We start from the raw sequence: 13,070 nt of genomic DNA on the forward strand, positions 1-13,070 counted from the left end.
TGATAGCAATAGCATTAGCACTGGTCTCTCCTCTGGGCCCTGCCAGGTACAGCATCTGATAGCAATAGCATTAGCACTGGTCTCTCCTCTGGGCCCACAGGTACAGCATCTGATAGCAATAGCATTAGCACTGGTCTCTCCTCTGGGCCCCCAGGTACAGCATCTGATAGCAATAGCATTAGCACTGGTCTCTCCTCTGGGCCCCAGGTACAGCATCTGATAGCAATAGCATTAGCACTGGTCTCTCCTCTGGGCCCCCCAAGGTACAGCATCTGATAGCAATAGCATTAGCACTGGTCTCTCCTCTGGGCCCCCAGGTACAGCATCTGATAGCAATAGCATTAGCACTGGTCTCTCCTCTGGGCCCCCAGGTACAGCATCTGATAGCAATAGCATTAGCACTGGTCTCTCCTCTGGGCCCCAGGTACAGCATCTGATAGCAATAGCATTAGCACTGGTCTCTCCTCTGGGCCCCTGCCAGGTACAGCATCTGATAGCAATAGCATTAGCACTGGTCTCTCCTCTGGGCCCCGGTATAGCATCTGATAGCAATAGCATTAGCACTGGTCTCTCCTCTGGGCCCCCAGGTACAGCATCTGATAGCAATAGCATTAGCACTGGTCTCTCCTCTGGGCCCACAGGTACAGCATCTGATAGCAATAGCATTAGCACTGGTCTCTCCTCTGGGCCCCCGGTATAGCATCTGATAGCAATAGCATTAGCACTGGTCTCTCCTCTGGGCCCCTGCCAAGGTACAGCATCTGATAGCAATAGCATTAGCACTGGTCTCTCCTCTGGGCCCCCAGGTACAGCATCTGATAGCAATAGCATTAGCACTGGTCTCTCCTCTGGGCCCACAGGTACAGCATCTGATAGCAATAGCATTAGCACTGGTCTCTCCTCTGGGCCCCCGGTATAGCATCTGATAGCAATAGCATTAGCACTGGTCTCTCCTCTGGGCCCCTGCCAAGGTACAGCATCTGATAGCAATAGCATTAGCACTGGTCTCTCCTCTGGGCCCCCAGGTACAGCATCTGATAGCAATAGCATTAGCACTGGTCTCTCCTCTGGGCCCCAGGTACAGCATCTGATAGCAATAGCATTAGCACTGGTCTCTCCTCTGGGCCCACAGGTACAGCATCTGATAGCAATAGCATTAGCACTGGTCTCTCCTCTGGGCCCCCAAGGTACAGCATCTGATAGCAATAGCATTAGCACTGGTCTCTCCTCTGGGCCCCCAGGTACAGCATCTGATAGCAATAGCATTAGCACTGGTCTCTCCTCTGGGCCCCACAGGTACAGCATCTGATAGCAATAGCATTAGCACTGGTCTCTCCTCTGGGCCCCCAGGTACAGCATCTGATAGCAATAGCATTAGCACTGGTCTCTCCTCTGGGCCCCAGGTACAGCATCTGATAGCAATAGCATTAGCACTGGTCTCTCCTCTGGGCCCCCGGTATAGCATCTGATAGCAATAGCATTAGCACTGGTCTCTCCTCTGGGCCCCTGCCAAGGTACAGCATCTGATAGCAATAGCATTAGCACTGGTCTCTCCTCTGGGCCCACAGGTACAGCATCTGATAGCAATAGCATTAGCACTGGTCTCTCCTCTGGGCCCCCAGGTATAGCATCTGATAGCAATAGCATTAGCACTGGTCTCTCCTCTGGGCCCCTGCCAAGGTACAGCATCTGATAGCAATAGCATTAGCACTGGTCTCTCCTCTGGGCCCCCAGGTACAGCATCTGATAGCAATAGCATTAGCACTGGTCTCTCCTCTGGGCCCCCGGTATAGCATCTGATAGCAATAGCATTAGCATTGGTCTCTCCTCTGGGCCCACAGGTACAGCATCTGATAGCAATAGCATTAGCACTGGTCTCTCCTCTGGGCCCCTGCCAAGGTACAGCATCTGATAGCAATAGCATTAGCACTGGTCTCTCCTCTGGGCCCCAGGTATAGCATCTGATAGCAATAGCATTAGCACTGGTCTCTCCTCTGGGCCCCCAGGTACAGCATCTGATAGCAATAGCATTAGCACTGGTCTCTCCTCTGGGCCCACAGGTACAGCATCTGATAGCAATAGCATTAGCACTGGTCTCTCCTCTGGGCCCCAGGTACAGCATCTGATAGCAATAGCATTAGCACTGGTCTCTCCTCTGGGCCCCTGCCAGGTACAGCATCTGATAGCAATAGCATTAGCACTGGTCTCTCCTCTGGGCCCCTGCCAAGGTACAGCATCTGATAGCAATAGCATTAGCACTGGTCTCTCCTCTGGGCCCACAGGTACAGCATCTGATAGCAATAGCATTAGCACTGGTCTCTCCTCTGGGCCCCCGGTATAGCATCTGATAGCAATAGCATTAGCACTGGTCTCTCCTCTGGGCCCCTGCCAAGGTACAGCATCTGATAGCAATAGCATTAGCACTGGTCTCTCCTCTGGGCCCCCAGGTACAGCATCTGATAGCAATAGCATTAGCACTGGTCTCTCCTCTGGGCCCCCGGTATAGCATCTGATAGCAATAGCATTAGCACTGGTCTCTCCTCTGGGCCCCCAGGTACAGCATCTGATAGCAATAGCATTAGCACTGGTCTCTCCTCTGGGCCCCCGGTATAGCATCTGATAGCAATAGCATTAGCACTGGTCTCTCCTCTGGGCCCCCAGGTACAGCATCTGATAGCAATAGCATTAGCACTGGTCTCTCCTCTGGGCCCCCAGGTACAGCATCTGATAGCAATAGCATTAGCACTGGTCTCTCCTCTGGGCCCCCCAAGGTACAGCATCTGATAGCAATAGCATTAGCACTGGTCTCTCCTCTGGGCCCCACAGGTACAGCATCTGATAGCAATAGCATTAGCACTGGTCTCTCCTCTGGGCCCCGGTATAGCATCTGATAGCAATAGCATTAGCACTGGTCTCTCCTCTGGGCCCCTGCCAAGGTACAGCATCTGATAGCAATAGCATTAGCACTGGTCTCTCCTCTGGGCCCCCAGGTACAGCATCTGATAGCAATAGCATTAGCACTGGTCTCTCCTCTGGGCCCCCCAGGTACAGCATCTGATAGCAATAGCATTAGCACTGGTCTCTCCTCTGGGCCCCACAGGTACAGCATCTGATAGCAATAGCATTAGCACTGGTCTCTCCTCTGGGCCCCCGGTATAGCATCTGATAGCAATAGCATTAGCACTGGTCTCTCCTCTGGGCCCCTGCCAAGGTACAGCATCTGATAGCAATAGCATTAGCACTGGTCTCTCCTCTGGGCCCCCAGGTACAGCATCTGATAGCAATAGCATTAGCACTGGTCTCTCCTCTGGGCCCCGGTATAGCATCTGATAGCAATAGCATTAGCACTGGTCTCTCCTCTGGGCCCCTGCCAAGGTACAGCATCTGATAGCAATAGCATTAGCACTGGTCTCTCCTCTGGGCCCCCAGGTACAGCATCTGATAGCAATAGCATTAGCACTGGTCTCTCCTCTGGGCCCCGGTATAGCATCTGATAGCAATAGCATTAGCATTGGTCTCTCCTCTGGGCCCACAGGTACAGCATCTGATAGCAATAGCATTAGCACTGGTCTCCTCTGGGCCCCTGCCAAGGTACAGCATCTGATAGCAATAGCATTAGCACTGGTCTCTCCTCTGGGCCCCTGCCAAGGTACAGCATCTGATAGCAATAGCATTAGCACTGGTCTCTCCTCTGGGCCCACAGGTACAGCATCTGATAGCAATAGCATTAGCACTGGTCTCTCCTCTGGGCCCCCGGTATAGCATCTGATAGCAATAGCATTAGCACTGGTCTCTCCTCTGGGCCCCTGCCAAGGTACAGCATCTGATAGCAATAGCATTAGCACTGGTCTCTCCTCTGGGCCCCCAGGTACAGCATCTGATAGCAATAGCATTAGCACTGGTCTCTCCTCTGGGCCCCTGCCAAGGTACAGCATCTGATAGCAATAGCATTAGCACTGGTCTCTCCTCTGGGCCCCCAGGTACAGCATCTGATAGCAATAGCATTAGCACTGGTCTCTCCTCTGGGCCCCCGGTATAGCATCTGATAGCAATAGCATTAGCATTGGTCTCTCCTCTGGGCCCACAGGTACAGCATCTGATAGCAATAGCATTAGCACTGGTCTCTCCTCTGGGCCCCTGCCAAGGTACAGCATCTGATAGCAATAGCATTAGCACTGGTCTCTCCTCTGGGCCCCCAGGTACAGCATCTGATAGCAATAGCATTAGCACTGGTCTCTCCTCTGGGCCCCGGTATAGCATCTGATAGCAATAGCATTAGCATTGGTCTCTCCTCTGGGCCCACAGGTACAGCATCTGATAGCAATAGCATTAGCACTGGTCTCTCCTCTGGGCCCCTGCCAAGGTACAGCATCTGATAGCAATAGCATTAGCACTGGTCTCTCCTCTGGGCCCCCGGTATAGCATCTGATAGCAATAGCATTAGCACTGGTCTCTCCTCTGGGCCCCCAGGTACAGCATCTGATAGCAATAGCATTAGCACTGGTCTCTCCTCTGGGCCCCTGCCAAGGTACAGCATCTGATAGCAATAGCATTAGCACTGGTCTCTCCTCTGGGCCCCCAGGTACAGCATCTGATAGCAATAGCATTAGCACTGGTCTCTCCTCTGGGCCCCCAGGTACAGCATCTGATAGCAATAGCATTAGCACTGGTCTCTCCTCTGGGCCCCCGGTATAGCATCTGATAGCAATAGCATTAGCACTGGTCTCTCCTCTGGGCCCACAGGTACAGCATCTGATAGCAATAGCATTAGCACTGGTCTCTCCTCTGGGCCCCTGCCAAGGTACAGCATCTGATAGCAATAGCATTAGCACTGGTCTGTCCTCTGGGCCCCCGGTATAGCATCTGATAGCAATAGCATTAGCACTGGTCTCTCCTCTGGGCCCCCAGGTACAGCATCTGATAGCAATAGCATTAGCACTGGTCTCTCCTCTGGGCCCCTGCCAAGGTACAGCATCTGATAGCAATAGCATTAGCACTGGTCTCTCCTCTGGGCCCCCAGGTACAGCATCTGATAGCAATAGCATTAGCACTGGTCTCTCCTCTGGGCCCCCAGGTACAGCATCTGATAGCAATAGCATTAGCACTGGTCTCTCCTCTGGGCCCACAGGTACAGCATCTGATAGCAATAGCATTAGCACTGGTCTCTCCTCTGGGCCCCCGGTATAGCATCTGATAGCAATAGCATTAGCACTGGTCTCTCCTCTGGGCCCCTGCCAAGGTACAGCATCTGATAGCAATAGCATTAGCACTGGTCTCTCCTCTGGGCCCACAGGTACAGCATCTGATAGCAATAGCATTAGCACTGGTCTCTCCTCTGGGCCCCCGGTATAGCATCTGATAGCAATAGCATTAGCACTGGTCTCTCCTCTGGGCCCCTGCCAAGGTACAGCATCTGATAGCAATAGCATTAGCACTGGTCTCTCCTCTGGGCCCCCAGGTACAGCATCTGATAGCAATAGCATTAGCACTGGTCTCTCCTCTGGGCCCCCGGTATAGCATCTGATAGCAATAGCATTAGCACTGGTCTCTCCTCTGGGCCCACAGGTACAGCATCTGATAGCAATAGCATTAGCACTGGTCTCTCCTCTGGGCCCCTGCCAAGGTACAGCATCTGATAGCAATAGCATTAGCACTGGTCTGTCCTCTGGGCCCCCGGTATAGCATCTGATAGCAATAGCATTAGCACTGGTCTCTCCTCTGGGCCCCCAGGTACAGCATCTGATAGCAATAGCATTAGCACTGGTCTCTCCTCTGGGCCCCTGCCAAGGTACAGCATCTGATAGCAATAGCATTAGCACTGGTCTCTCCTCTGGGCCCCCAGGTACAGCATCTGATAGCAATAGCATTAGCACTGGTCTCTCCTCTGGGCCCCTGCCAAGGTACAGCATCTGATAGCAATAGCATTAGCACTGGTCTCTCCTCTGGGCCCACAGGTACAGCATCTGATAGCAATAGCATTAGCACTGGTCTCTCCTCTGGGCCCCCAGGTACAGCATCTGATAGCAATAGCATTAGCACTGGTCTCTCCACTGGGCCCCTGCCAAGGTACAGCATCTGATAGCAATAGCATTAGCACTGGTCTCTCCTCTGGGCCCCCAGGTACAGCATCTGATAGCAATAGCATTAGCACTGGTCTCTCCTCTGGGCCCCCGGTATAGCATCTGATAGCAATAGCATTAGCATTGGTCTCTCCTCTGGGCCCACAGGTACAGCATCTGATAGCAATAGCATTAGCACTGGTCTCTCCTCTGGGCCCCTGCCAAGGTACAGCATCTGATAGCAATAGCATTAGCACTGGTCTCTCCTCTGGGCCCCCAGGTACAGCATCTGATAGCAATAGCATTAGCACTGGTCTCTCCTCTGGGCCCCCAGGTACAGCATCTGATAGCAATAGCATTAGCACTGGTCTCTCCTCTGGGCCCCAGGTATAGCATCTGATAGCAATAGCATTAGCACTGGTCTCTCCTCTGGGCCCCTGCCAAGGTACAGCATCTGATAGCAATAGCATTAGCACTGGTCTCTCCTCTGGGCCCCCGGTATAGCATCTGATAGCAATAGCATTAGCACTGGTCTCTCCTCTGGGCCCACAGGTACAGCATCTGATAGCAATAGCATTAGCACTGGTCTCTCCTCTGGGCCCCCAGGTACAGCATCTGATAGCAATAGCATTAGCACTGGTCTCTCCTCTGGGCCCCTGCCAAGGTACAGCATCTGATAGCAATAGCATTAGCACTGGTCTCTCCTCTGGGCCCCCAGGTACAGCATCTGATAGCAATAGCATTAGCACTGGTCTCTCCTCTGGGCCCCAGGTACAGCATCTGATAGCAATAGCATTAGCACTGGTCTCTCCTCTGGGCCCCTGCCAAGGTACAGCATCTGATAGCAATAGCATTAGCACTGGTCTCTCCTCTGGGCCCACAGGTACAGCATCTGATAGCAATAGCATTAGCACTGGTCTCTCCTCTGGGCCCCCGGTATAGCATCTGATAGCAATAGCATTAGCACTGGTCTCTCCTCTGGGCCCCTGCCAAGGTACAGCATCTGATAGCAATAGCATTAGCACTGGTCTCTCCTCTGGGCCCCCGGTATAGCATCTGATAGCAATAGCATTAGCACTGGTCTCTCCTCTGGGCCCCTGCCAAGGTACAGCATCTGATAGCAATAGCATTAGCACTGGTCTCTCCTCTGGGCCCCCAGGTACAGCATCTGATAGCAATAGCATTAGCACTGGTCTCTCCTCTGGGCCCACAGGTACAGCATCTGATAGCAATAGCATTAGCACTGGTCTCTCCTCTGGGCCCCCGGTATAGCATCTGATAGCAATAGCATTAGCACTGGTCTCTCCTCTGGGCCCCTGCCAAGGTACAGCATCTGATAGCAATAGCATTAGCACTGGTCTCTCCTCTGGGCCCCCAGGTACAGCATCTGATAGCAATAGCATTAGCACTGGTCTCTCCTCTGGGCCCCCGGTATAGCATCTGATAGCAATAGCATTAGCACTGGTCTCTCCTCTGGGCCCACAGGTACAGCATCTGATAGCAATAGCATTAGCACTGGTCTCTCCTCTGGGCCCCTGCCAGGTACAGCATCTGATAGCAATAGCATTAGCACTGGTCTCTCCTCTGGGCCCCTGCCAAGGTACAGCATCTGATAGCAATAGCATTAGCACTGGTCTCTCCTCTGGGCCCACAGGTACAGCATCTGATAGCAATAGCATTAGCACTGGTCTCTCCTCTGGGCCCCCCGGTATAGCATCTGATAGCAATAGCATTAGCACTGGTCTCTCCTCTGGGCCCCTGCCAGGTACAGCATCTGATAGCAATAGCATTAGCACTGGTCTCTCCTCTGGGCCCCCACAGGTATAGCATCTGATAGCAATAGCATTAGCACTGGTCTCTCCTCTGGGCCCCTGCCAAGGTACAGCATCTGATAGCAATAGCATTAGCACTGGTCTCTCCTCTGGGCCCCCAGGTACAGCATCTGATAGCAATAGCATTAGCACTGGTCTCTCCTCTGGGCCCCCGGTATAGCATCTGATAGCAATAGCATTAGCACTGGTCTCTCCTCTGGGCCCCTGCCAAGGTACAGCATCTGATAGCAATAGCATTAGCACTGGTCTCTCCTCTGGGCCCCCAGGTACAGCATCTGATAGCAATAGCATTAGCACTGGTCTCTCCTCTGGGCCCCCGGTATAGCATCTGATAGCAATAGCATTAGCATTGGTCTCTCCTCTGGGCCCACAGGTACAGCATCTGATAGCAATAGCATTAGCACTGGTCTCTCCTCTGGGCCCCTGCCAAGGTACAGCATCTGATAGCAATAGCATTAGCACTGGTCTCTCCTCTGGGCCCCTGCCAAGGTACAGCATCTGATAGCAATAGCATTAGCACTGGTCTCTCCTCTGGGCCCACAGGTACAGCATCTGATAGCAATAGCATTAGCACTGGTCTCTCCTCTGGGCCCCCGGTATAGCATCTGATAGCAATAGCATTAGCACTGGTCTCTCCACTGGGCCCCTGCCAAGGTACAGCATCTGATAGCAATAGCATTAGCACTGGTCTCTCCTCTGGGCCCCCAGGTACAGCATCTGATAGCAATAGCATTAGCACTGGTCTCTCCTCTGGGCCCCTGCCAAGGTACAGCATCTGATAGCAATAGCATTAGCACTGGTCTCTCCTCTGGGCCCACAGGTACAGCATCTGATAGCAATAGCATTAGCACTGGTCTCTCCTCTGGGCCCCCAGGTACAGCATCTGATAGCAATAGCATTAGCACTGGTCTCTCCTCTGGGCCCCCAGGTACAGCATCTGATAGCAATAGCATTAGCACTGGTCTCTCCTCTGGGCCCCCGGTATAGCATCTGATAGCAATAGCATTAGCACTGGTCTCTCCTCTGGGCCCCTGCCAAGGTACAGCATCTGATAGCAATAGCATTAGCACTGGTCTCTCCTCTGGGCCCCCAGGTACAGCATCTGATAGCAATAGCATTAGCACTGGTCTCTCCTCTGGGCCCCCGGTATAGCATCTGATAGCAATAGCATTAGCATTGGTCTCTCCTCTGGGCCCACAGGTACAGCATCTGATAGCAATAGCATTAGCACTGGTCTCTCCTCTGGGCCCCCCAAGGTACAGCATCTGATAGCAATAGCATTAGCACTGGTCTCTCCTCTGGGCCCCCGGTATAGCATCTGATAGCAATAGCATTAGCACTGGTCTCTCCTCTGGGCCCCCCAAGGTACAGCATCTGATAGCAATAGCATTAGCACTGGTCTCTCCTCTGGGCCCCCAGGTACAGCATCTGATAGCAATAGCATTAGCACTGGTCTCTCCTCTGGGCCCCGGTATAGCATCTGATAGCAATAGCATTAGCACTGGTCTCTCCTCTGGGCCCTGCCAAGGTACAGCATCTGATAGCAATAGCATTAGCACTGGTCTCTCCTCTGGGCCCCTGCCAAGGTACAGCATCTGATAGCAATAGCATTAGCACTGGTCTCTCCTCTGGGCCCACAGGTACAGCATCTGATAGCAATAGCATTAGCACTGGTCTCTCCTCTGGGCCCCCGGTATAGCATCTGATAGCAATAGCATTAGCACTGGTCTCTCCTCTGGGCCCCTGCCAAGGTACAGCATCTGATAGCAATAGCATTAGCACTGGTCTCTCCTCTGGGCCCCGGTATAGCATCTGATAGCAATAGCATTAGCACTGGTCTCTCCTCTGGGCCCCTGCCAAGGTACAGCATCTGATAGCAATAGCATTAGCACTGGTCTCTCCTCTGGGCCCCAGGTACAGCATCTGATAGCAATAGCATTAGCACTGGTCTCTCCTCTGGGCCCCGGTATAGCATCTGATAGCAATAGCATTAGCACTGGTCTCTCCTCTGGGCCCCTGCCAAGGTACAGCATCTGATAGCAATAGCATTAGCACTGGTCTCTCCTCTGGGCCCCCAGGTACAGCATCTGATAGCAATAGCATTAGCACTGGTCTCTCCTCTGGGCCCCCGGTATAGCATCTGATAGCAATAGCATTAGCATTGGTCTCTCCTCTGGGCCCACAGGTACAGCATCTGATAGCAATAGCATTAGCACTGGTCTCTCCTCTGGGCCCCTGCCAAGGTACAGCATCTGATAGCAATAGCATTAGCACTGGTCTCTCCTCTGGGCCCCTGCCAAGGTACAGCATCTGATAGCAATAGCATTAGCACTGGTCTCTCCTCTGGGCCCACAGGTACAGCATCTGATAGCAATAGCATTAGCACTGGTCTCTCCTCTGGGCCCCCGGTATAGCATCTGATAGCAATAGCATTAGCACTGGTCTCTCCTCTGGGCCCACAGGTACAGCATCTGATAGCAATAGCATTAGCACTGGTCTCTCCTCTGGGCCCCCAGGTACAGCATCTGATAGCAATAGCATTAGCACTGGTCTCTCCTCTGGGCCCCCAGGTACAGCATCTGATAGCAATAGCATTAGCACTGGTCTCTCCTCTGGGCCCACAGGTACAGCATCTGATAGCAATAGCATTAGCACTGGTCTCTCCTCTGGGCCCCTGCCAAGGTACAGCATCTGATAGCAATAGCATTAGCACTGGTCTCTCCTCTGGGCCCCCAGGTACAGCATCTGATAGCAATAGCATTAGCACTGGTCTCTCCTCTGGGCCCCGGTATAGCATCTGATAGCAATAGCATTAGCACTGGTCTCTCCTCTGGGCCCCTGCCAAGGTACAGCATCTGATAGCAATAGCATTAGCACTGGTCTCTCCTCTGGGCCCACAGGTACAGCATCTGATAGCAATAGCATTAGCACTGGTCTCTCCTCTGGGCCCCAGGTACAGCATCTGATAGCAATAGCATTAGCACTGGTCTCTCCTCTGGGCCCACAGGTACAGCATCTGATAGCAATAGCATTAGCATTGGTCTCTCCTCTGGGCCCCCAGGTACAGCATCTGATAGCAATTAGCATTAGCACTGGTCTCTCCTCTGGGCCCCCGGTATAGCATCTGATAGCAATAGCATTAGCACTGGTCTCTCCCCTGGGCCCCTGCCAAGGTACAGCATCTGATAGCAATAGCATTAGCACTGGTCTCTCCTCTGGGCCCCCAGGTACAGCATCTGATAGCAATAGCATTAGCACTGGTCTCTCCTCTGGGCCCCCAGGTATAGCATCTGATAGCAATAGCATTAGCACTGGTCTCTCCTCTGGGCCCCTGCCAAGGTACAGCATCTGATAGCAATAGCATTAGCACTGGTCTCTCCTCTGGGCCCCCAGGTACAGCATCTGATAGCAATAGCATTAGCACTGGTCTCTCCTCTGGGCCCCCGGTATAGCATCTGATAGCAATAGCATTAGCACTGGTCTCTCCTCTGGGCCAAGGTATAGCATCTGATAGCAATAGCATTAGCACTGGTCTCTCCTCTGGGCCCACAGGTACAGCATCTGATAGCAATAGCATTAGCACTGGTCTCTCCTCTGGGCCCCTGCCAAGGTACAGCATCTGATAGCAATAGCATTAGCACTGGTCTCTCCTCTGGGCCCCTGCCAAGGTACAGCATCTGATAGCAATAGCATTAGCACTGGTCTCTCCTCTGGGCCCACAGGTACAGCATCTGATAGCAATAGCATTAGCACTGGTCTCTCCTCTGGGCCCCGGTATAGCATCTGATAGCAATAGCATTAGCACTGGTCTCTCCTCTGGGCTCCTGCCAAGGTACAGCATCTGATAGCAATAGCATTAGCACTGGTCTCTCCTCTGGGCCCCCAGGTACAGCATCTGATAGCAATAGCATTAGCACTGGTCTCTCCTCTGGGCCCCTGCCAAGGTACAGCATCTGATAGCAATAGCATTAGCATTGGTCTCTCCTCTGGGCCCACAGGTACAGCATCTGATAGCAATAGCATTAGCACTGGTCTCTCCTCTGGGCCCCTGCCAAGGTACAGCATCTGATAGCAATAGCATTAGCACTGGTCTCTCCTCTGGGCCCCTGCCAAGGTACAGCATCTGATAGCAATAGCATTAGCACTGGTCTCTCCTCTGGGCCCACAGGTACAGCATCTGATAGCAATAGCATTAGCACTGGTCTCTCCTCTGGGCCCCCGGTATAGCATCTGATAGCAATAGCATTAGCACTGGTCTCTCCACTGGGCCCCTGCCAAGGTACAGCATCTGATAGCAATAGCATTAGCACTGGTCTCTCCTCTGGGCCCCCAGGTACAGCATCTGATAGCAATAGCATTAGCACTGGTCTCTCCTCTGGGCCCCCGGTATAGCATCTGATAGCAATAGCATTAGCACTGGTCTCTCCTCTGGGCCCCTGCCAAGGTACAGCATCTGATAGCAATAGCATTAGCACTGGTCTCTCCTCTGGGCCCCCAGGTACAGCATCTGATAGCAATAGCATTAGCACTGGTCTCTCCTCTGGGCCCCCGGTATAGCATCTGATAGCAATAGCATTAGCATTGGTCTCTCCTCTGGGCCCACAGGTACAGCATCTGATAGCAATAGCATTAGCACTGGTCTCTCCTCTGGGCCCCCAGGTACAGCATCTGATAGCAATAGCATTAGCACTGGTCTCTCCTCTGGGCCCCCAGGTACAGCATCTGATAGCAATAGCATTAGCACTGGTCTCTCCTCTGGGCCCCCAGGTACAGCATCTGATAGCAATAGCATTAGCACTGGTCTCTCCTCTGGGCCCTGCCAAGGTACAGCATCTGATAGCAATAGCATTAGCACTGGTCTCTCCTCTGGGCCCCTGCCAAGGTACAGCATCTGATAGCAATAGCATTAGCACTGGTCTCTCCTCTGGGCCCCTGCCAAGGTACAGCATCTGATAGCAATAGCATTAGCACTGGTCTCTCCTCTGGGCCCCTGCCAAGGTACAGCATCTGATAGCAATAGCATTAGCACTGGTCTCTCCTCTGGGCCCCTGCCAAGGTACAGCATCTGATAGCAATAGCATTAGCACTGGTTTCTCCTCTGGGCCCCTGCCAAGGTACAGCATCTGATAGCAATAGCATTAGCACTGGTCTCTCCTCTGGGCCCCTGCCAAGGTACAGC

Source organism: Oncorhynchus keta, unplaced genomic scaffold (genome assembly GCF_023373465.1).
Source record: "Oncorhynchus keta strain PuntledgeMale-10-30-2019 unplaced genomic scaffold, Oket_V2 Un_scaffold_5695_pilon_pilon, whole genome shotgun sequence".
NCBI lineage: Eukaryota > Metazoa > Chordata > Actinopteri > Salmoniformes > Salmonidae > Oncorhynchus > Oncorhynchus keta.